General features: G+C 40.9%; 1 protein-coding gene across 1 annotated transcript in view; it reads left to right on the top strand.

Annotated features, from left to right (window-relative positions):
- Window positions 1-3,567: 3,567 nt before the first annotated feature.
- rab27b (RAB27B, member RAS oncogene family) overlaps window positions 3,568-23,676 on the top strand; it is a 60,319-nt gene continuing 40,210 nt past the window's right edge. Inside the window, exon 1 of the mRNA XM_084572012.1 lies at window positions 3,568-4,351. The gene's annotated coding sequence lies outside the window, so the exon portion shown is untranslated. The remainder of the gene's footprint in view (window positions 4,352-23,676) is intronic.

Raw genomic sequence — 23,676 nt, 5'->3', positions numbered from 1 at the left:
TTGTGGCTGCGGGTTAGTGTGTCTATTTGATCAGTCCAGTTTCAGTGAGTTCAAGAGTCTGATGGCTTGAGAGAAGAAACTGTTACACAGTCAGGTTGTGTGGGCCCGAATGCTCCGGCACCTTTTCCCAGATGGAAGGAGGGTGAATAGTGTGTGTGCACTGCAGTGAGTTTCCTTAGTTTGTTCTATCTGATTACCAGCACCAACCAGCGTAGATGTCTGTGTGCTACCACCGCAAACTAAGACGAAAGAATGTAACTTAACTCGCAGCACAGTGGTGCCTCAGTATAACCTCATATGGCCTCAAAGAGCTCTTACAACGGCCAAAGGGTATCACTTCAAGTAGCACAGTTGGAGCACATCCCACTGTGCCACTTGAATTAACGTGTAAATGTATGATATGACATGACAAGCAGCCCACCGCTACCTGCCTCAAAATAGCAGCTGAAGCAGCTGTTGGAGCTGTTTCACTGACAGTCCACTTGAGATGTGCTCACTTGGACCGTGCCTGATCCTTGCAGGAGTAGCTGACAAACGCTCCCTCATCCCTTTTTTTCTCTGTATACTGACAGAATTTAAAAGTTCACCCAAAGCCAAAGGATATGCAGGGTGCAAAAAGCACTGTTTTTTGCAGGAGGCCTTTTGCTCGTGTGTTCAATACCTTTCACTTTGACTCTTTTTGATTTAACCCCAGGCCCTAATTCAACAGTGTCTATACTTTCTGCCTAATTAAACGAAGAAACATGGCATGCTGAATCCGCTCTCACATCCCCATGGCAACCATTTGCAGTGGTAAAAGTTTGATCCCGAACGCAGCTTGACATCGGCTTTACGCACAATCTCACACGCACACACACAGAGTCCAATTGCATTTTACTCAAGCATATGCCTACATCAAACACACACAGTCACTATAAGCGCGCTACAAAAAGACATTTTTATGTTTATTCAGGAGCCAATAGAGCATTTGGACCTCACGTGTTTGCACGGGCTCGTGGTATCTATGACGACTGCAGTGCAGGCAACGCTACTCTCAGCTCTGAGCACACTGATACAAACTGGAGACACAAAAAAAATCTTTGAAAAGCTGGCACAAACGTATAGTTGTCAGGTTTTAGGTTTTTATACGACCCAAGGGCAGGGCACACACTAGGGAATGAGGCTGGGTGGAATAATAAATCCAGTTTAATTAAAAAAAAACTGACAGGAACAAACGGCACTGCAGAGCTGAGGCAGGATAAAACAAAGTCTAATTAGGAGACGATGCAAAAAGCATAGAGCCAGCATAAAAACAAAAGTGGTCAAAAACACGAGGAGCCGAGAAACACCATGAAACACGAGGTGGGAACAGCAGCTTAGACCAGTAAGTACGTCCAGGAAAGAAAGAAACCAAAAGACAGAAGAAAGACAAGGCTGTAGGCTATACTACATATGCACATGGAGCTAATGGATAGAGAAACTACAGGAAACACAAACTGAATAACCAAAAATGCCCCCTTAAAGTACTGACATCATGACAGTAATGTAGTACACAGAGCATTTGTTAGGGACTACTTTTTGTTGAGCATTTATACACATAAATCAGTGCTCATGATATTATTATTATTTTTATTATTATATACTTTGTGGGGAACATTAGGAATAAAAGGAATAAACTGTATTTTAAATGCCCAGACATTTACGTGTCAGTAGGATCAATGCTTTGTTGGTGTTATTGTTTTCACGAGACTAACACGATACAGTTTAAAGGCTTATCCTTTATTACACTAAGAGCTACCTTCACAAATAATGTAAATATTAAAAAAAATATTAAAAAAAACAAATAATGTAAATACAATATTTCATTGTAAATGTCCCTAAAATAGACATATAGTGCTTTATATACTTGCATACAGACTGTAGTAGTCATAGACAAATGTGCCATTTTGTGCTGCAACAATAAACTTTATTTTATTTATTTTAGTTTAATTATTTTTTATTAAATTGGCTTGTAGAGCCTTTCACAGTTTTAAACTGTAGTTTGCAGGAGTTTTTTTTTCTTTAGATAATTATGTTGAGAACCAGACATTGTCATGTTAAAAATAAAAATGTTGAACCCGTTTTTGTTGGAAATGGTGCATACAGTCATTAGAAAGACACAAGACTAAGGGGAAATGTTGGGTAACTGCTGAGTTATCAGGTCGTCATCTTAGTAATCGGAATTTAAGCAAATAAGAGCGTAAGGAGCCCTTGTGCATCAGTGAGAATTGAAAAACACAACCTGTCAATTAGTAGGTCCAGGGTTATTTCCTGTTAGCGTGCTTGTTAAGATCAGTGACAGGAAGTGAAGCTGTTTCCTAGCAACCAATTTCCAGTGAGGGGCTCTTCAGAGATGCATCTTTAGATCATGTTGCACATGTTATCACTTTAAAACAAATATATATATATATATTGTTGTTTCACTTTTACTGTTAATGTGAACTTGCTGCTGCCATGAACTTGCTTCATTTCTATCACAGTTTGATATAATCTACTGTAAAAACTGTGCTACTGCTGCAGTCACCGCGGTGACTGAGATAAGAGATAAGAGAATAACGCGAGAAGATAAAGAAAATAGCACCCCTCCGTCTACTGCAGCATCCAGACATATATCTGTTCCTGTGGTGGGATATCTCTTCTTTTCTATTTACTCCGTCGTGCAAAATCTGTCTGTCAGTGGAATAATTGGTTGTTTTTCCACCTGTTGAACATTTAGGGCAAAGTGAACGGAGACGTATCTGTAGGCGTTAGGACCCTGAGGACACACATCTGTTCAGGTTGGATAAATGTGTAGCTGTCATTCTCATACCGTGGTGCCTTCACATGCTGCAAGAATTATGAGCTCTACACTTCTCATGCAGTTTCTGTTAATTTTGGCAAATGTATATTCTTGGTAAAAATAAATAGTTTAATTTGGTGTATTTCTACACTTTTTGTCTCGAGAATAAAAGTCTTGTCATGTCTAGAACATGAAGTTTAATGGTAATATGTGTATTTAAGTATACCACAGTTATTCTTGTAAAGTGTATGGAGCTGGGTGCAGTCCTTGGCGACAGTCATTACATCACCACAATAGATAAAGTCATTATCATTTAATAGTTCACATCTAAGTACAAATTAAAGAATGTAAAGTAAGTGCAGCGTAAGAACCACAGAAGTAAAATGGAAAATAGGAAGATATTATACAACTGTACAACTCAGGGATGATAGCTGTATCCTAAAAGGTATAAGTCCATCAATGCAACATCATAATAGTATGATTATAATAATAAATGTTAATAGATCTCTCTCTCTCTATATATATGTGTATATGTATATATATAGGTCATATGGCCAACTGATTTTTGCCAAGTAGCTAAGCTATGCTAATGTTAAATAAAGCCAACTCATTCATTTCAAATCACTGTTACACCACATTGAGTCTCTGTGTAAAATATCTGGAAGGTTGTTTGTACTAGTTTTTCCAACATGTAGCTGCCGAACATTCAGATCCAGTCCATCCCTTGGTGAGGGGTGCTGAACTCATTTTAGTTTTGATCCCAAGTAACATAATATCATAATAACCTACAAGTAACGGCAACTTCAAATTTTTTTCCTTTGTTTTAGTGCAAAGAAGCACATTATGCAAATGTTTACATCGAAATAACTGTGCTTTTACAAAACAACCTGAAATTTCTTTGGATAGATAAGTACAATTTTGGCGTAGTTCTGGTCTCAGTGTTGTGGTATGTGCGCAAAAATCTTACTAAAACAGTGCGATCTCTAGTGGACAAATTGGAAATAGCAGATAATGTTTTCACACTTGGGCCAGATTGGATCCTCTGGTGAGACAGTTTTGGTCCCCGGGCCGTATGTTTAATACCCCCTTTTTTCCTCCAAATTTAGCATGTATGGAATGCGTTATAGTCTACTTGTAAAATATCACATGATGCGATTAAAAAGCAAAACTGCATACTGAACAGAGTTAAATCACCAGAAGCACATGGCAGAGCCTGAGCGAAGCAACTCGAGTTTCCGGGAGTCCTTGAAGGCGGCAGGAGCGTCAACCCTCCACCCCTCGAGGAAACCGAGCGACATCCATCGGACTCGTCGGACTCTCGCAGCTACTCTCGAGCCGTCCTCAACCTGCAGCCCCTCCAAACTGTCCAGCCGGGCCGACACGCCGAGCACCAGGGGCAGGTTTGGTGGTCTCTGCGCGGATTTCCCCCTCAGCCAGGACCGTGGGAGCGATGCGACGTCTCGGAGGAAGAGGAGGAGACGAACTGGCCAGGCAGCAGCAGAAGCAGACACCTGAGAGCGGGATCTGAGTTTGTTTCCACAGCGTCAAAAGAAGGTAAGTGCGAAAGACAAGGGAAAAGAAATGTTTCCAGGGCTTCTCTCAGGTTAGGGTCGCGCCTGATGCAGACGTGTGTCGTTTACTGGTGCGTTTCCGTGTTACTTGTCGTGTCCAGCATCAGTAGCAGGCAGGCGGTATGAGTCATAGCCCGGCGCAGGGCTGCTGGAGGATCTGCCTTGGAGCAAAGTGTCTGCAGCCTCCAGACAAGCAGACCTCTATCAGCCGCTGCACATGCAAAGCTCTGCACCTCGGCGCTGGTTAGGCAAATTACTCTGTTGTATATATACGTGTATGTGTGTGTGTGTGTGCAGACGTGATCTGGCATGCGGTTTGCTCCGTAGAGTCCGCCTGCAGTGTGATTGTAGTTGGAATTTGTGTGGGTGTGCGTGCACTAGCGTGTGACATGATTCTTCACCTGGCGCGAGTTTGGTTTTGTATGTGTCAGACTGAAATAATGAAATGATGTGGAAAGTTAAAAGTATATGGACACCTCTGTCTACTTTGGTTTGGTTTCCAGTTCCATTGAGGGGACATCCGTGTGATGCATTAACACTTAAGGCATGGTATGCATCCAGTCTAGAGGCTGTGATTTGTATTTGATCCTTTCATGATGCATCAAGACAGTGACCTGTGCACAAAGCTACACAAAAAGGTCACAGTTTGTTGTGGAGTAACTGGAGCAGAGACTGAGCCAGACCGGCTTCATTGGATGTGATCTTTAAAGGCTCCAAAAACCTATTTTCCGAGTCCGCATTTTACCATGACCAGTGGGTTACAGCATCTAAAAATCTCCTTTCTACCAAAAATTAGAGTAGTTTTGGATGTTTCACCGGAGAGATTTCTGTGTTTCTTTATCCCTCTGTGCTCATGTGGCTGGTTTGAAGTGGGCGGGGCTCAATAGGGAACAGGTGATGTCAAACACCTGTGAGTGGGGATGTCCTTATCTAGTTTCCCAAACTTTATTTTCTGGACATCTGGTTCCTCTTCTTCTTTAATTTTTGGCGGCTTTGACGCTAGCCAACAGAAGAGGATGTTTTGATACTACAGGGACGTGGTTTTGGTATATGGCAGACCTTAAATAAATAACTACAAAAGATTGGACTTGGTCTGATCATTTAAAAAGAAATGCCTGAACCTGCCCTCATACCGATCCCCCTATACTGATTAGGACGTCCCTGCTTGTGAATACCAATCAGTCATTTAGATTAGAATCTGATGATTGTTTTTCTTCTCATATATTTAATTTGTTTGTCAAAAGTAGAAAAAATGTAAATACTGGAAATGAAAATTGAAAAAACAATTGCAAAATAGTTTCTACAGTTGAGGCTGAGACTGAAAAGTGCAAACTAGTGCAATGGAAATATACACTGCCTGGCCAAAAAAAAAAGGTCAAATATTTTGTTGGACCACCTTTGACTTTGATTACAACACACATTCGCTGTGGCATTGTTTCATTAAGCTTCTGCAATGTCACAAGATTTATTTCCATCCAATGTTGCATTCATTTTTCATCAAGATCTTGTATTGATGATGGGAGAGTCTGACCACTGCACAAAGCCTTCTCCAGCACATCCCAAACATTCTCAATGGGGTTAAGGTCTGGACTCTGTGGTGGTCAACCCATGTGTGAAAAGGATGTCTCATGCTCCCTGAACCACTCTTTCACAATCTGAGCCCCATGAATCCCCCATTGTCATCTTGGAGTATTCCCGTGCCACTAGGGAAGAAAAAAAATCCATTGATGGAATAACCTGGTCATTCAGTATATTCAGGTAGTCAGCTGACCTCATTCTTTGGACACATAATGTTGCTGAACCAAGACCTGAGCAACTGCAGCAACCCCAGATCATAGCACTGCCCCCACAGGCTTGTACAGTAGGCACTAGGCATGATGGGTGCATCACTTCATCTGCCTCTCTTGTTTTTTCTGACCACATTTCTTCCTCAAAGACGATGGTTCCCCACTATCCTTCCAGTTTTTAATAATGTGTTGAACAGTTCTTAACCCAATCTCAAACAGACTAGCATCTTTTGCGCGACCACAGGATGTGTCTTTCAACATGGTTGTTTAAGAAATAAGAAGCTACTCATTGCATCAGTTGGGGTTAAATAACTTGTTGCCAGCCGAAAGATAATTGCCCATGCAGTAAATATCCAATAGGAGGCTCGTATCTATTTGCTTTTGGCTAGGCAGAGTAAATTATGGCAGCTGGGAACCTTTTTTTTTTTTAACATTATATTTACATATTTCTTTATTTGTTGAAATGTTTATCTCAACTTCTGCACTGATTTAGATGTAGACTTACTGCCACAAACTGAAAAAGAACGAAACTAGCATTCATTTGCATTTTGCTGTTGCTTTTGGAAAGGTTGTAAAAATGTATTCTATATATCTACCGGAATGTTGCATTTATTAAATCTCCAACCAAACAACTCTTACTGAACAATAAGAGTAAATAACACATCAACAGTTTTGTAACCACAGCTACATCACGGTTTAGATAAATGCAGATCATTTGTATTTTAAGCGGTCGATGTGAAATTACCATTTTTTTTAAACATGAAACTGGAAGAACGACTTTCAGAACTTATGTGTGAAGTCTCTTTTCCAATATAACTATCATAGGTCTATGTGTGGCATCACTTTTGATTACTACTACTTGTTTTGTCTGTCTGTTTGGTGTAGCAGATGGCACTGAATACTGTGATACCCATGGTCAGCTGTTGTTGAGTAAGCCAGTCTGAGACACAGATTGCTTTATTTGAACTGCCGAATACCATAATGATCCTTGGGAGTCACTGAGAGACAAATCCCGGTAGCCTATTAGCTTTATGAGCAGCGCTGATATTCTGAGCTAAACACTAGGTTAACATTCCTTGACGGAGAAAGAGTTAAATAACATTTACCACGAGGAAACTGTTCATGGCTTTGATTCCTACGACCTCATTCATGATCCTGATAGCAAGTTTGGAGATGCCATCTTGGAGACGAACCCAGATGGCGTGGTGTTCTCGTAGAAGGCAAGAAAACCCAGCAGACACTATAGCAATTTTTCTAATATACAAGAGAGTTAAGACTCATTTAAAGCGCTGTGGGACTAGATGGCGTAACCTATGCTTATGCTCTTGTCAGTCTGCCCTGGCATTCATTTGGATCTGGACCTGGCATTCATGTGGATGCTACTTAGACATGTAGCACCCACCTAGACCAGACCAGGCACCCCCACCCCATAGCAATGACACTCCTTGATGGCAGCAGCCATCCCCAGCAGGATGCAGCCTGACACAGACACACAAAAACGCTTTAGGAACAACTCAAAAAAACATGAAGAACAGCACAAGGCGTTGACCTGGCCTCCAAATTCACTAGATCCCATGCACTCCTAGCAACATATTTAACTGCATTATTTTATTCCCATGCTACAGTATTTATTGACGTTTTATGGTTGTATGTGGTCTGTCTTTCATTTGTTTTTATTGAGGAATACTTGGCACTTGTTTCAGTCGTGGTGCTCTTAATCTTGTTGTATGTTCATGACAATGAATCTATAAATCGTACAGCCAAACCACTGCAACAGTGGCAGAGACTAATCAAATGCCTCAACTTGGCAGCTTGCTTGTGTTAAATCCTCTGTACAGTGTTCAGTAAGGCGTTCCCCTTAATGAAAAATAATATTTCAGCGACGCACACGCGCACACACGAACGAGGACAAGCTCACCTGCCACTGTGACAGTAATGAGTCTCTGTCTTGTAGGCAGACTCGGAGCATTTGTTGACCCATAAATCAGTTTGTAAACAAAGATGGAAGGAGCAGAGGTAATTAGTGGAAGCAGCCTTTATTGGTTTGGTAATGCGGTAGCCGTCCCCTGAGTTGCTGGCAGCTTTATTGTTTCGCGTCTCCAGTATCCAACTTGATTTCTCGCTGATGGACTCATAACAGAAAAGATATATAACATATATGTGGCTTGTGGGGCTGTAATCTCTGCCGGTGTTAGTGTGAACAGGGAAAGCCGCTGCTCTCCTGAATTACTCTTCCTGTTATGTGAACGGCTCTTCATTGCCAGTTGTTGAATTTGACGATAAACCTTGGTCCCTGGTGTAAAAGCCAAGAAACGTCTGTTGGGTTTAAATGCTTGGACTCAACAGTTATATATCATCCTGACTGTTTCACTTTAATAGTCTCTTGTAGCAAGAAAAAAAAACGGTTTCATTGTTCATAATGCACCTAATGATTATTTCAAGACAGACCTTTTAAAAAGAGTGTCATGTTAACCAAAGTAAAGTATACTGCTTCACAAATTAATATGAAAAAGCAGCAGTTTAGTGTCATCTAACTCAAGCCTAACGTGTTCATTGTAAATTTAATGTCGTATTAAAAATCACTTTTACACTGACATAACTGAATATTGTTAGAATCTCACAGCAATATCATTACTTCAGTTCTGTTCGGAAATATCCTCCTTATTTATCTATTTTCTGAGCCATCCAGGCATTTTTAAAACGATCAGACCGGTAATGGGCTTTAGCCAAGGCCAATCGTTTGTAGTTATTTATTTTAGATCTGCCATACACCAAAACCACGTCCTGTTAGCGTGATAATGTCATATTTCTCTTTCTTGCCCAGCAAAACTGCCCCTCCCAAAAAGAAGCAGAAGAAGAAGACAACTTCTTCTTCTGTTTTAGTGGCGATTGGCTAGCGTCAAAGCTGCCAAAAAATGTACTGTTTTGTGTGTAATGTGTAAAATGAAGTCGGTCAGAAAGTAATTTGTAAATTGTGCAATGTGGACGTTTGGTGAGGTGGTAGTAGGAGATCGTCATTCAACACTACCAACTTGATATGCGACCTGCAAAAAAACAGAACACTCAGAGTACACTCAGGCAACCGCTGCACCACCACAACAAGAAACCCTGAACGCTGCATTTAAAAGAAGAGGAACGCTTCTTGGAGACGTCATCACTAAACTGAATTGGTTCCAGAGATTTGTGGTGTTTCCACAGTATTTTATCTCTAGTTTCACATCTTTCATATTTCTTTGCTTTTGTCCATCTCTTCTCAGTCATCAGTTTTAAATCAGTTTTCAGGCCTATTTGTGCTCTCAGAGTTATAGTTTCAGTTTTGGATCTCCCTCACATGTGGACTAATATCGCTGTGCCGCAAATTTGTCAGGTAAAACCAGTCTTGCCAGATTTCTAATGAGTGGGTGCAGGAAATGGGTTCTAAATGGGTTTCTATTTTTTTGTCAGTCCGTCATTAAATTACCGTAATTACGATTTAGCGACAATTAGCAGCAGCCTGTGCAGTATATATTCATGAATACTAAAGACAATATTGTTGTGATGCAGCTTTCAAATGTATATAAGATTAAATAACAAAGATTAGCAAATTTAACTAGTCTAGATAGCTCTTATAAAGTTAAGCTAGCTCACGTTACGGCACGTTACAAATTTTGACTCTCTCAAAATAATTTTAAATCTCTATGGTCTAAAAAATGAAGACAACAAATGCTGGATTTTAAACAGTGCTGGTAATTTGTTATGAGACTATAGCGGAGTAAATTAGACCCTGGTGGGCCGCCATAATGTTAACATTGTATGGGAAACCATGTGATTTGATGAATGATCAAGATTGATTTGAGGGAAACTTTCTCTTTATTTCTCTTCCTGGGCTTCATCCTCCACAGATGCTCATCAGTTAAATCTAAAGATTATTAATGAATAAAATAATGCGCAGGCTGAGCAGGTTTCAGAAATAAAATATCTTAGCCCAATCCATTTTGAAAAAGAGCTGAACTATCAATATGTGTATCTTTACTCAAAACAGGTTCTGACTTGGCTTATTTAAAAATCAAACAGTTTTAACAGGTGGATCAAAAAAAAAAATGACCTTAAACAACCTTAAAATTAAACTCTGACCAGCCAGTTCATTAGGTACACCTGTTCACCTGTTCATCAATGCAACTAATCAGCCAGTCACATGGCAGCAACGCAGTGCGTTTAGACATGTAGACATGGTCTAGACGGACTACTAAAGTTTAAACCAAGTATCAGAATGGGAAAGAAAGAAGATTTAACAGACTTTGCACGGTTGTTGCTGCCAGACAGGCTCATCTGAGTCTCTCAGAAACTGCTGGTCTACTGGGATTGTCAGGCACAGCCGTCTCTAGGGTTTACAGAGAACGGTCTGAAGAAGAGAAAATATTCAGTGAGCGGCACTTTTCTGGGTGAGAGTGCCTTGATAGAAAGCCAACAGTACATCAGATAACCATTTTTTACAACCAATGTATGCAAAAGAGTATCTCTGAACGCACAACACGTTGAACCTTGAAGTGGATTGGCTACACCAGAGGAAGATCACTTCAAGTGCCTCTCTAGTCAGCTAAGAACAGGAAACTGAGGCTACAATTCTCAAGGATTGGTAAAACGTTGCCTGGTCTGATGAGTCTCAATTTCTGCTGCGACATTCGTCTTGTATCAACATTTAAGGCTGCTGGTGGTGTAATGGTGTAGGGGGATATTTTCGTGGCACACTTTGGGCCCTTCAGTACCAACTGAGTATTGTTCTATTGCCACAGCCCACCTGAGTATTGTTGTTGAGCATATCTGTCCCTTTATAGACCACAGCGTACCCATCTACATCCTGCAGGATAAGGCCCCATGTTACAAAGATAAAACCATCTCAGACTGGTTTCTTGGACTGTCACTAGATCTAAATCCAGAGCACCTTTGAGATGTGGTGGAAATCATTGATGTGCGGCCAACAAATGTGCAGCAGTTGCGATGCTATCATGTCACTATACACCCAAATCTCTAAGGAATGTTTCAAACATCTCGTTGAATTAATGCCCTCAAGAATTAAGGCGGTGTAGACAAACATGGTGCTAGTAAAGTGTAACTAATGAACTGGCCGGCGAGTCCACAAACCGGTCAAGATGCAGTTTACTGCCCAGAATTATATGATACATGTAGAGAAGACTTTGACATGTCACTGTGAAGTTGAGCTGTGTCCTTTTAGATTAGATATAGATAGATATATAAAGATTAGATATCCTTTAATTAGACGTATTAGACATTTGAGCATATGAAATGTTAAGGCCGATATGTTTTGTGTGTCATAGTAACCACCAAATGTGTGATCAGTTCATTCTTGATATCCAAGTGAACATTTGTGGCACCCTGAGGCATTTATGAGATAATGGTCAAAACAAGGGGACCTAAGTATGTGCAGATGGCACGACGGATGGTCTGAGATGATCTGGCGTTTCTGGTTTTATAGCAGTTAAATTGTATCATTGGGGTTTGCCTTGTGTGCCTTGTAGCATTCTGAATTTATACTCTTGTAGAGTTTTGTGCTGTCTTCATTTTTTGTTAAGTTTTATGTTTTTTTAAAGGCCCATCCAGGTATACGTGACGGTTCTTTTTGTCTTGTGTCCCCCAGGATGGGAAAACGTTGACCTGACACTTCCCATTTAGTCCATGCTCACTTTATCCTATCCATTTCTTCTGAAGCCTAATCTCTTCCCTGCCTGCCACCCTGTCTTCCTACTGAGGGCTTGGGAATAATAACAATCTGAATGAGATAACAATTACACAATCAAACTATTTCCACATGTTCAGGCCTGCGGACCTTTCATGCCACTTCATGGTGTGTATGAGCAGTTTCCATGGTAAAGTTTGAAAACCTTGTGGGACCTTTGAGGTTTTATCTAGGGATCATTTCAGAACTCACATTAGGTGTTTGGCTGTGATGATTCTGTGACCTTTTGGCTCCAGGACAGCCTCCCTATGCCCTTTTCTTCCAGCTCTCTCTGTCTCTGTCTCTGTCGCTGCCTCTCTCCCCTTCTGCCGCCCACCTGCAGTGTATTGACCAGGGACAGCGGGATACAGCCTTCCTAAGATGATTAATGCATAGATAAGACTTCCACTTCATAGCGAGGGACTGCAGTAACACTCCTCTACAAGTTAAGTGTGGTGTCTGTGTGTTGGCTTCCCTGGGAGGATGGTCTGTCGGGAGAATTAAGTTTTAGGCATGCAAATGTTTCTTGGCAGAAATAATGGGATTGACTTGAAACTCAATAGCTGGCTGCGGCCAAAGAGCCCACGTTAGTTACAGAGCTAATGAGCTAACTGGCAAACCAAAGCGGGAATGAAGAAACAAGTATTAACACAAGGGTTTTTATTATGGCAGACAACAGTTAGGTTGTTGGAGGGGTTGCTGGAGGTGGCTGTGGCTCAATAGGTAGAGCAGCTTGTTTACAGACCGTAGGGTTCCCCCGGTGCATGGACTACACGCCAAAGTGTCCTTAAGCGAGACACTGAACCCTGAGTTGTTTCCAGTGCTTGGTACTGGTGTGTGAATGTGCGTGTTTGTGTGAACTAATGGGTAGATGTGCTATTGTGACTATGTAAGAGCTTTGAGTACCAATAGGTAGAAAAGCACTACATAAATACAAGACCATTTACCATTCTTTGTTTTTCTTAAACTAAAGCAAACTTTGGTTGGCAACTGTCCCCCAAATGGGTATTTTTAAATCATGTACTTACCAAGTATTAAGTACGTACTTCAGTATCTTTAAATATATGTTTTTTTATGCTTAAGTTGCCAAGAATGATGTTTTGTTTTCATTTCAGTCGTGTTCTGCTGCACTAATGGAAAAAAAACATTTAGACCAAGTGATTCACTGTACACTACATGCTCCGAAAGATGAAGATGTTTAGATGTATGTCAAGAGTAAATGTTTGATTAATTAAACACCATCCTTTGAGCATTAGCTCTTATGTACTGTTGAACCACCACTTTGGTAGACACTCAAAATATCCCACTCAGAGGATGGAAGCTTTGGCAAAAATGGATTTGGGTCTGAACAAGATGAGTTGGAGGCTGGTCATTAAGGGATTTGTATGTGAGAAGGTGCTGGTTCCAATTTGAAAGGAGTTTGACATGCTGTGGTTTTACTGCGAAACTGGTCGCACAACTGTTTTGCGATGTTATTTGTCATTCTGTGGACTGATGACTACGTGAAATGCATGTCAGGGCAGGGAGTATGAATTGTGAGAAGAAAAAAGTCAGAATCAGAGATCTCTCCTCTCCATGCTGACTGACAGAACTCAGTGGCTTTGTTTAAATTCAACTGATGGCGTTCTTCACATTGTCATGTTTCACAATTTTCAACACACTGATCAAGCTGGTGACAAGAAGTTAATCAACTTACCATTTGAAATTCCAACACAGTGCTGCATGAATGCAAAACTAACAGATCGCTTGATAAGGAAAACTATTCTGGTCACTTAGGTATCCAGGCCAACACTCTCTTTGGTGTTTATATTGGTATTCTGGTTCGAAGGATAAAGATGCTGCGACACATTCAGGTTAACAACATCATCTCGAGGGCCTCACTCCATTCAGCCAGTCAGGCTGTATGATTTACAGACGGATAAACAGGAGTATGGCTGAAGGAAAGAAAGGATTTACAAGGATGACAAAGACTGAACACAAAGCAACTAATACTGTACTTCAAATTACAGAGACAGAAGCAAATTTTATTCAACTTTTTGAAATGCAAGAGGAATGGTGTACTCTTACCAGTAATGCTGGTCTCCCTTAACCATGACCATTGTTGACTAATTTTAACCTTTTTGCTCTTAACCAAACCTCTGCCATAGAGGTGGCAAATTAGAAAGGGCCTATTTATATGGCCATATACTTTGTGATACTGATGAAGACTGTTGTCCCACATATTTTGGTCCACAATACACATTTAGACACTGAATCAGATTACTTGATTTCATAGGTTAAGTGATATTAGGTAATATTGTAGATTACTCACTAGTAACCAACCAGTCATATCTTGCTAGTCTTTCACTACCTGTGTGAGATCATCTAGAAGAAGGTTCTAGGGACCAACCAACCAATAAGAATGTTACAACAAAGCAGTGCAATGCTCACTAATTGAAGAAAGAAAATTATTCTGGACTTCCTTAGGTTGCACAAGGAAGACGACAGGGGTTGTCTGTTCTTTAGGCTGTCTTTAGTGTTGCCATGTTGTGTGCATTAGAGTGCCCTGTGCAGCAGTCATGAAAGAGTCAAAATTCTGTCTTGTTCATCTTTTAACGTGGATGTCGTAAGACAGATCCGATGCAGCACTGGATAAAACGATCTATGGCTGTGCTTAGTTGTATAGCTCTGCTCCTAAAACGATAAAATAAAGTGTCAAATCGAAGTCCAAAAAGTTTTACTGCACCCCACAGAGTGACGGACCGAGCAGAGAAACGGTCTGGAAATCTTAGGCCGACTGTGGAAGACGGATCTGAAAGCGCAGGGGAATCAATAATAAAGACTGGTCTTGAGGACAATCAGCCTGGCAGTACATTATCTGCCCGCAGCTGCCACTTTCATCCTCGCTCATAAATAAAGGGATTACAACTTCTCATTACGAGGGAACTCCTCGCCGCGTAGTGCTGCTTTTAATGATGGAGGCTAATGTCGATTCATGATGCGGCGGAGGCACCCGGGTTCTCTGAGGCTTCTGGAAGATATATAGGTGGGCTTCCTCCATCTCTTTGTTGTGGCCTCCAAACATCAAATCAGGTAACCGATGAAGTGATATTGTCAGATTTTGATTGGTCATTTAATTGGGAAAATAGTTCTAATTAATAAACAAGGAATCCAAAGCTGAAGTGTAATCTCTCGCTGTAAATTTTGAAAGACTGTTAGTGAGTGGCCAAAAGTCCAGTCACACCGTTCCACCAGTAGGATCCTTGAAGCAGTACTTCTGCTCCAAGCTGCATGTTGGTGATATTGATAGTAATCCATGTAATTACGAGCATTATTAAATTCTAGTTAGAAGACGAAAGCATCTGATCGACCAGGGAAGCAGAGAGCTGAGATCATTTTTAGATAAACTGACCATGAATTAATAAACTGCAGAGTAATGAGATCTATATGTCATTGCCAAGAATCCACCGCAGGACTGAACACGATCTGCACTTTTCTTTCATCTCTCTCATCACTCTTTCATTCTCTTTTGAGTCAAATCTGCCTTTCATGCGGTAGACTGTGTTAATCTGCTGCTGGAAAGTCAGAGGAAACTGTGGTACAACAGTGTACCGTAACAGCCCCCCTCCAACTCCCCATGACCCCATTTGTTTCTTTTTTACTCATACCCTTCCATCTTTTACATACGGGCTTTCTCTTGCATTTGCAAGATGAAAATAATTCAGTCTCTTTTTTCCTTCCCATAGCATGCTTTGACAGATCAAACTAACTGTGGATGCACAGATATATCCACCTGAACCCAAAACTACCAGGCACCGTTTGTAATACCCTTTGGTTCTAGGGGAAACCTTGACATTTAGATTTAAAAAAAATAAAAAAATATCAACTCTCAGCACTTTGACAGACAGCAGTTGGACCAGGGGATAATGGGATTCCCTATTCAACTATTGCCTTGACATTTTGTGATTCTTGACCATCCATGTTTTTTCTCTTTTCCCTGCCACTCTGTGGGAGGAAACCGTTTCTGTTTAGAAAGACATTTTTGCAGAAAGGGATTCATGTGTAGTTTTACCATGCCATGCTAAAATGTGCCAGGTGGAAGAAAGTGCGCACAAGATGTATTATATAGTCAAGAAAAAACTGGAGGTTTTACCTGGAGCCCACACTCCCCGTCTTTCTCCTTGGTCACCGACCCATACTTATATGGGGAAAGAATAGATAGATAAATTTTTATTCCTTGCATTTGTAGCTGTATTTGAACAGCTCTAGAAAATCTAAACCCTGCCAGGGTTGGAAGACACTCCTCACAACCATGTGGTAACATTAGAAGTATAGTTATTAAAGCAAGGCTCAAACCTGGGCAGGATTAGGATTGGGCATAGGATGAGACCCAGTACTTTGGTAGCAAGTCAGTGGCAATGGTGACCTGGTGATATTAAGAAACTGAAGTTACTATAGGAGCTGTAGGTAGTGGAGATGCTGGAATAAAACTAAATGCAGAATAATAATAATAATGGCAGGGAGGTGCAGCAACATGTCTGGTGTGACTGTGAAAACAATTTGTAGTGGTTGAGTTAGATCTTACAGGCCTAAAAAGTCAGCATTGTCACAGTGCCAAGATAACAAAAGGGAAACAGGCTGAAAACATGTGAATCTGAACACAGATTTCAAGGTGAGAGAGTTTCAGTTGTTAACTTCATTGTTTCCTTTAAATGGAACTTGTGAGCTTATGGTATTGACATCAGTGATCGATACCACAGGGTGGGCTGTGTATCGCTGCTGATTTCCTGAATCGATTCAATTGAGTTTCAATATAATATTCAATAGAAATTCCTTCAGAGAGCTTTCGGTGGTATTTCCCCAATATTTATATCACACGTAGACTCATTTTGTTGCGCAGTCTTGCAAGAGTTGTTGTCCAAAATCAGTCTTGCAAGACTGCAGCAAGATGAGAGGATTCAGGAAGTGGAGTGTATTCGAAAAGACATTCCAAGGACTTCATGAATCAATACCAAATCTATTAAATCAAGACGGATTTGAAATAGTTTTTTAAACCCAGCCTATAAAGAAACTGTGAAATATTTGGAACAAGTATATGTGTGTGTTTGCGTTGTTTGTCAGTGATGGTCATGATTAGAAGTACGGTTCCCCAACAAGCAAGATGCTAATATGCCAGGGTCTGAGTTTCCCTTTCCTACTAGGGTTTGAGCTACAGTTTCCTGTTATGATGCAGTAAAATTGACAGATCACTCTGTTAAAGAACACTGTGCTCGGTTTGCCCGGAAACTGATTATATTTTATTTATTCTTGATTTTTTTTAAGGAAGTTTATTCTCCTCGTAGTGGCACTGTGTCTGTGCTGTAAAAGGAAGCAGCAGATTAGAAACTAATTGCAGCTTATTAATAATGAATGCAACCAGCAGCAGTGGATGTAAGGTATTCACAGAAATGTCACACTGGGGAGAGTGGTGTGCGAGTGTGTGTGCGCGTGTGTGTGTGTGACACAAAACAAACTATAATGAAGTTGCTTCCTCCAAGTTTGCATCCCAGCAAATTGATGTGCAGACTGCTGTGGTAATGCGTCACATGTTTTGTCTGCAAACCTGCAAGAATGTTATCTGCGAAACAAACCCTATCAAACAAAGTAGATTGAAACTACAAATTAAAAAATGATATTAAACTTGAATTAGGAAGTCGGTCATGCATCCAATTTCCGTACTGTTATTTGATTTGATCAATAATTTAGAGTCACTGATGTCTGATCTAGCATTCCTGTAGTGCAGCAACATCACGTCAGTGGTTCTGTTTGTGTGGTTAAAATGTGGGCACTGCAAATTGCAAATCGGCAGGCACTACAGGCAGGCACATCTACAAAAGGATGACACGATTCTTTTGCCTGTGGCAATGTAATCATTCATATATTTGGCGTTTTGTTATGCAGTGTATGCATTCACTATGTGTTGATATACACCGATCAGGCATAACATTATGACCACCTTCCTAATATTGTGTAGGTCTCCCTTGTGCCTCTAAAACAGTTGTGACTCATCAGAGAATGGACATGGGTCTTCTGAGGGTGTCCTGTGGTGTCTGACAACAGAATGTTGTTAGTGGGGGCCTTTGGGTCCTATGGGTTGTTCTTAAACTTAAACTGTTCTTGTGTGTGTGTGTCTGTGTCGGGCTGCATCCTGCTGGGGATGGCTGCTGCCATCAAGGAGTGTCATTGCTTGTTACGACCCGGCTCGAGAGGCGCAACATAAAGTGGAGACAAATGACAGAGTTAGAAAAATAGAACGGGGTGGGGGTGCCTGGTCTGGTCTAGGTGGGTGCTACATGTCTAAGTAACATCCACATGAATGCCAGATCCAAAAGTTTCCCAGCAGAACATTGAATTGTCACATGATGGTCAGTGTTATTTACTTCTCCTGTCATTGGTTTTAATATTGTGGCTGATCAACATATTTCCAATTGCTGATCAATGTTTCCTCCTTTATCTTTTCACTGTTTCCCATATCCCAGTTATCTAATATATTTTTATTTCTGTACAAGGATTCAGTATGTCTCCGCCAGCATTTGTGTTCTGGCTGCATAGACTGGGCTGATAATCATTTAGATGCTCATACTAGGAACTACAATGGCAACACTAATTTACTTTAAGTTATGTAACTGTGTGCTTTGGGGTTACTTGAGCAATTCCAAAATCCTAGCTAGTGTCTTGAGCGTGGCCTGCTTCATAGCTAGTTAGTTATAATAGATTAAAAATTTACCAAGTGTGATACATAACAGACTCCTTTCTGAGGAGAAGTCAGGCTGCTGAGAGGGGTTTTATGTTGGGTAAATGTTTGAGATCGGCCGTATCTGACTTCTTATGCTGCTCAACGTTATAAGGGCTCTGAGGCTTTCATATCTGTCTTGCTGAGCCGAGTTTGGCATATATGTGTTAGAAGGCTCTGCATGGCTCACGGTTGCGACTGCTCCAAGGGAAAACTGTGCTTGTTCGGATAAAAAGGAATGAATGTGATTCAAAGAGAATAGAGAGGAGAAAAAGGGAAGGAGCGCAAAGGAAGAGAGAGAGATATGGTTAAAGAAAGGAAGGGGCTAACGTGAAGTCATTTTAGGTTGGAAGTGCAAATGAAACATTAAAGAGTCTAAAAGAACAAACTGTGTTGCTCTGAACTTGCAGGCCATTGTTTTATACCTGGTCACAAATTAGTGTGAATAGAGGAGTGTGGGCTGGAGCTGAGACTAACAGGCCATAAACTAAATTATTGATGAAAAAAAACTAGATTCCTCTTTAATATGTGAGGATTTCCAGCTTGTATTTGAACATTAATGGGAAATCTTTTGGGTTTTGACTCCTAGTCATATAATAGTTGCTTGTTTAATATATTTCAAATAGTGTAAAGTAGTATTATTTTTATATTTATTACTTAATAGGGTTGAAGTATGCCACAGTAAACTTGCACTTGTACATTTTCTGGTATGTTTTGGCATAGCCGGAGAGCAAGTCTTTGCATATCTTGATGGTGACTTGCAACGGAACCTTTTTAACAATAGACATTTTGGATATCAGTCCTCAGCCATCATTGGTTTTATTATTTTCACCAATGATAACCTGTGTTGGCCAGGGTTATAACTGTGCTTTGTGCATCATTAACTTGACGCTTGAAGCTTTTTTTTTTTAATCACACAGTGAAAGCCAATTTCTACAAATGATGTTAATGTTTATGCTTTGAGTAATATGTAATAGTCTTTAATAGTCTATATCTGAAAAGCTGAACCAAAGGTGACTGGAGTTGTTAGGTTTCTTGAAAAACCCTTTAAGTACTGTTCACTTAGGAAAGATATAGTCATAAACAAAAGAAATTCCTCCAATTACAGGTGAGTATCTGGTCCTTACAGACCCTAGTCACGTGAGTTTCAGGTGGACTCCACCCGCAAATAAAAACCTAAACTCCCTACCAGTCTATGAGAACTCATTGGATGAGTGGTGAAAGGTCTTCAAGAAACCCAAGAAGTCCAGTTTTTTGGATCGACCATAACATTCAGGTTTTACATGTCCCATTAAAACAAATTTTACCAAAACATTTTTTGAATAATTTTCTAAAAGAGTTGATAGTTTCTTTTTTTAATCCACAGAAATCACACGAATGTTAAATATCCAATATTGTTAACATAACATTCAGTAGTAGCCTAAGAACATCTTACTGGGAAAAATGTCTGTGAAATTTGTATTTAAGTCATCAGAGACTGGTGGTTTTGGAACAAATAAGATATATTATACTAGACTATTAGAATTTTAGACTCTCCAGGGCAGCACAGTGGTGTAGCAGTTAGATCTGACGCCTCACAGCAAGAAGGTTCTGGGCTGGTTGGGCCTTTCTTTGTGGAGATTGCGTGTTCTCCCTGTGCCTGCATGGGTTTTGGCTCCGGCTTCCTCCCACTGTCCAAAGACATGCTTGTTAGGTTAATTGGTGACTCTAAATTGCCCACAGGTGTTCATTTAAGTGTGAATAGCGACCTGTCCAGGGTGTACCCTGCCTCTCGCTCGTTAACAGCCCCCCCGCCACCCTCTAGACTAGAGGACAGGCGGTTACAGATAATAAATGAAAGAATATTAAACCTTCTATCTAATGCATAGAGCAAGAAGGAGGGAGATTTTATGCATAAGAAAGGTAGAGCGACCAAATTGAGAGAGAAAGAGATAAAGTCTAAGGAGGGAGGAAAGGCTAGTTGCCTGGTGACGGAGGCAGAACGAGAGTAAGGAGAAAGTAGGTGAAATGAGGAGATAAAACGAGGAGGAGGAGGAGGAGGAGGAGGAGGAGGAGGAGGAGGAGGAGGAGGAGAGTTGTTTTCCAAGTTACTGGTCACGATGCCACATCTGTTGCTGCCATCCCTCCCACTGCCCTCTCTCTGGGTTCGCTCAGAGGATGAAGTACAAGTGTTTGCGCTCAGCTTTATGTTTATGCTATCAGCCCAAACCATATATATTTATAATTATATACACCCAGCTGCAGTCGGATAGCGTTTACAAAGGCTGTCTCAAGACTGGACACCTGACCGTCTCTATTAAATGAAAGCATAAGGACCTCCTGTCCAATCACAGTACTTTTCTTTCCTAGACTGACTACTGAATAATAAATCAAATGCTACTGAACTCACCCTACACTTCTACCGGGCATGTTGACCTCTTTATATACTGTAAGGTTTAGACTTACCAATCTAATCCAGCAGGCAGCCCTAGCAGACATTTGTAACTAGCTAATGGGCTAACAGGAGTCTTTTTAAGGCCTACGTGAGTTTGTCGGGACTCAACACTAAACCAAGATTGGCCGTCAGGTAAATACAATTATGTATGTTAAGGTATGGGTTGGATCTTCATGTAGTTCCACTTTCAACTAGTGGCCAAATAAATCTATGGTTGAAATCTGATGTTCTTGTGGTGACATTCCAGCGCTGGTGCACCAGTAGTGTTGTGTTTTATGTCAACTAGGAACGTCAGCTGTTTGCCAGAGCTGAGGAGTGGAGCAACCATAGCAACAGAGATGAAGTAGCCTATGGCAACTAGGAGTGTTGGGGAGCCTTGGTTTGGGGAACAAGAGTTATGAATGTACTCCTGTGAATTCAAATTCAACTGATAAAGAGGAAAAAAAAAACTCTGCACACAAATCAGAGCCATATTGTTTCAAACTCAAACATTTGTAACTAGTTACAGCAATTTAAAGATGTGTCTCATAAACTAAAAAATGAATAGCTACCTGAAATGACAGAAACTGTCTTTGACCATGTGTACTTTAGTGTTTTAATTTTTATCCACAATTTTTATCATGGAGGTGGAGCTTATGACCTATACATGCTCTGGAGCTCCCCCTGGTGGCTATTTCACTTTTGAATAGCTGTCATGGTGTCCATTTTTTATGCAGTCTATGGAATGACTGTCCATCACTACATAAAGCCCACCTAAAGGATTTGATTGGTCGAGCAGATCTTCTGTGGGAAAACAATGTTCAGGTTGGCTTCCAGGCTAATTCAGACTGCAAAGACTAAGTAAATGACCTGCTATGCTAGGCGTGAGCATTATCTTGATATTAAGATGTTCCACTATGTTTAGAAATCCTGAATGGTCAATGTTTTGTTATTGTCAAAAAATACCCTCCTTTTCTGCTAAACTGATATAGAGAAGCACCGTTAACGTGATATGTCGTATTGCAACTAACAGCAACTAAGTTGTGGAACAGGCAGCCAGCCAGGCAGTGAAAGATAATGGCCATTGGCAAACTCAGAGCATCCTTGAAGACCATATTGGTGTACTGGCCCAAATATTAAGAGTAAGTGTGCTTTATAAGGCTTCTGGCCGTGCAGTTTGTCCCATTTAATGTGCAATTGCACAATGTTGCTGGGGCAAGGCTTTGTTCTTTGCTGTAAAGGAAGGATTTGTCCAGTCATTTAGGATCTGGAGGGGACTATGATTTTCACTTGGGAATCACCCACTGTCGCTTTTGAAAGTCTGAAGAATGAATTAACTTTTAAATTGATACGTTGACGTTTTGCTCAAAAATGTCCGCTCAACGGCAATCAGTGATGAAATGAAAACATGTACTTAGAAATGTCTTTCCCGTTCCTTCACCTCAAGTTAAGACTCACATGCAGCAACCTAAGAAAAGCTGTAAAGCTCGTTTTCCTCCCTAGATGGTTTGGAGGAGGAATTCATTATTTATGGCTGAGGCCGTGTAGAGCTGATTCCACTGGGAGTCACTGCAGTTTCTAGCTTTACATCCACACATTAGCTGATATTTATTCATTCTGTTATTCACAGAAGGACAGTCCACACCGTCTTACAACGGATCATATGAATCCTTCTGGATTTTATCTTGAATTCTGTGAAGTCATTGCGTTTTTTTCTCTCTCTCTCATTTCCTGAAGAATTCCCTGTAGAACAACTTGTCACTGAAACACTTATTTTAAAATTGTTTACAGAATCGACAGGTTCTTTTTCGTTCTTTGCAATTCACCACTTAGGAGGTTTATACTGCGGGCTATGAGACAGCGTGCTAATGATTTTTTATCATGAGCTGGGCCGCATTGAACAGATTCTAGGTCACTGTGTTAAAAAAGACAAACATATAAAAAACCTTGACAAACCAGCTGGAAAAGCGAGACATTTTGGTGCAGACGCGGTCAAAACAGTCCTTGTAATCCACAGTTGCAGGGTGTAATGTCAGGGTTCATCTGAACCCGGCTCAGTGTACAGTGGTTTATTAAACCACCAGTGAAGCTCTTGGATTCGTTGCTGCTGGGTTGTTGACTGCCTTGTGTTAGTGAAGCTCTTGGTTTGAAATGAATGCTTGGAACCCCAATTTACCTGCTTGCATGTCTAGTTTTATTTGATGCATTGTGATCCTGTGCCTTAGACTTAAGTCTTTCCTTCCCTCTTCCTTATTATTTAGCCTTTCTGTTTTTTCCTCTGCTTGTCTTATCTTCTTCCACCCCCCCCCCTTCCTGTTCTCAATTTCTTTTTATTCATTGTCCTGTTCCCTCTGTTCTCTCCTCCATCATCTGTTTAATTTTCTTCCTCATCTGTCTGTGCTCCCTCACCTCTTCCTGACACTCCCTGCGGCCCTCCCGCTACATCCTCTTATCCGTCCTCTCCGTTTCCTCCTCCCGTTCCTGCCCTCCTCACCATTCTTCTCCTCCTCCTCTAACTTTTCTGTTTCCCTCCTCTTCTTCTTTGCTTTCTCCTCCTTCTCTTCATTCGGGGACTCGTGACTCATACGCTGAGATTCAGCTGACGGGACAGAGGCGCCTCTTTCTGTCTCCCATAAGTAGCGTC

The sequence above is a fragment of the Chelon labrosus genome, assembly GCF_963514085.1.
Source record: "Chelon labrosus genome assembly, chromosome: 22".
Classification (NCBI taxonomy): Eukaryota; Metazoa; Chordata; class Actinopteri; order Mugiliformes; family Mugilidae; genus Chelon; species Chelon labrosus.
Note: the sequence above shows the minus strand (reverse complement) of the source record. Positions and strands in the feature narration are given on the sequence as shown.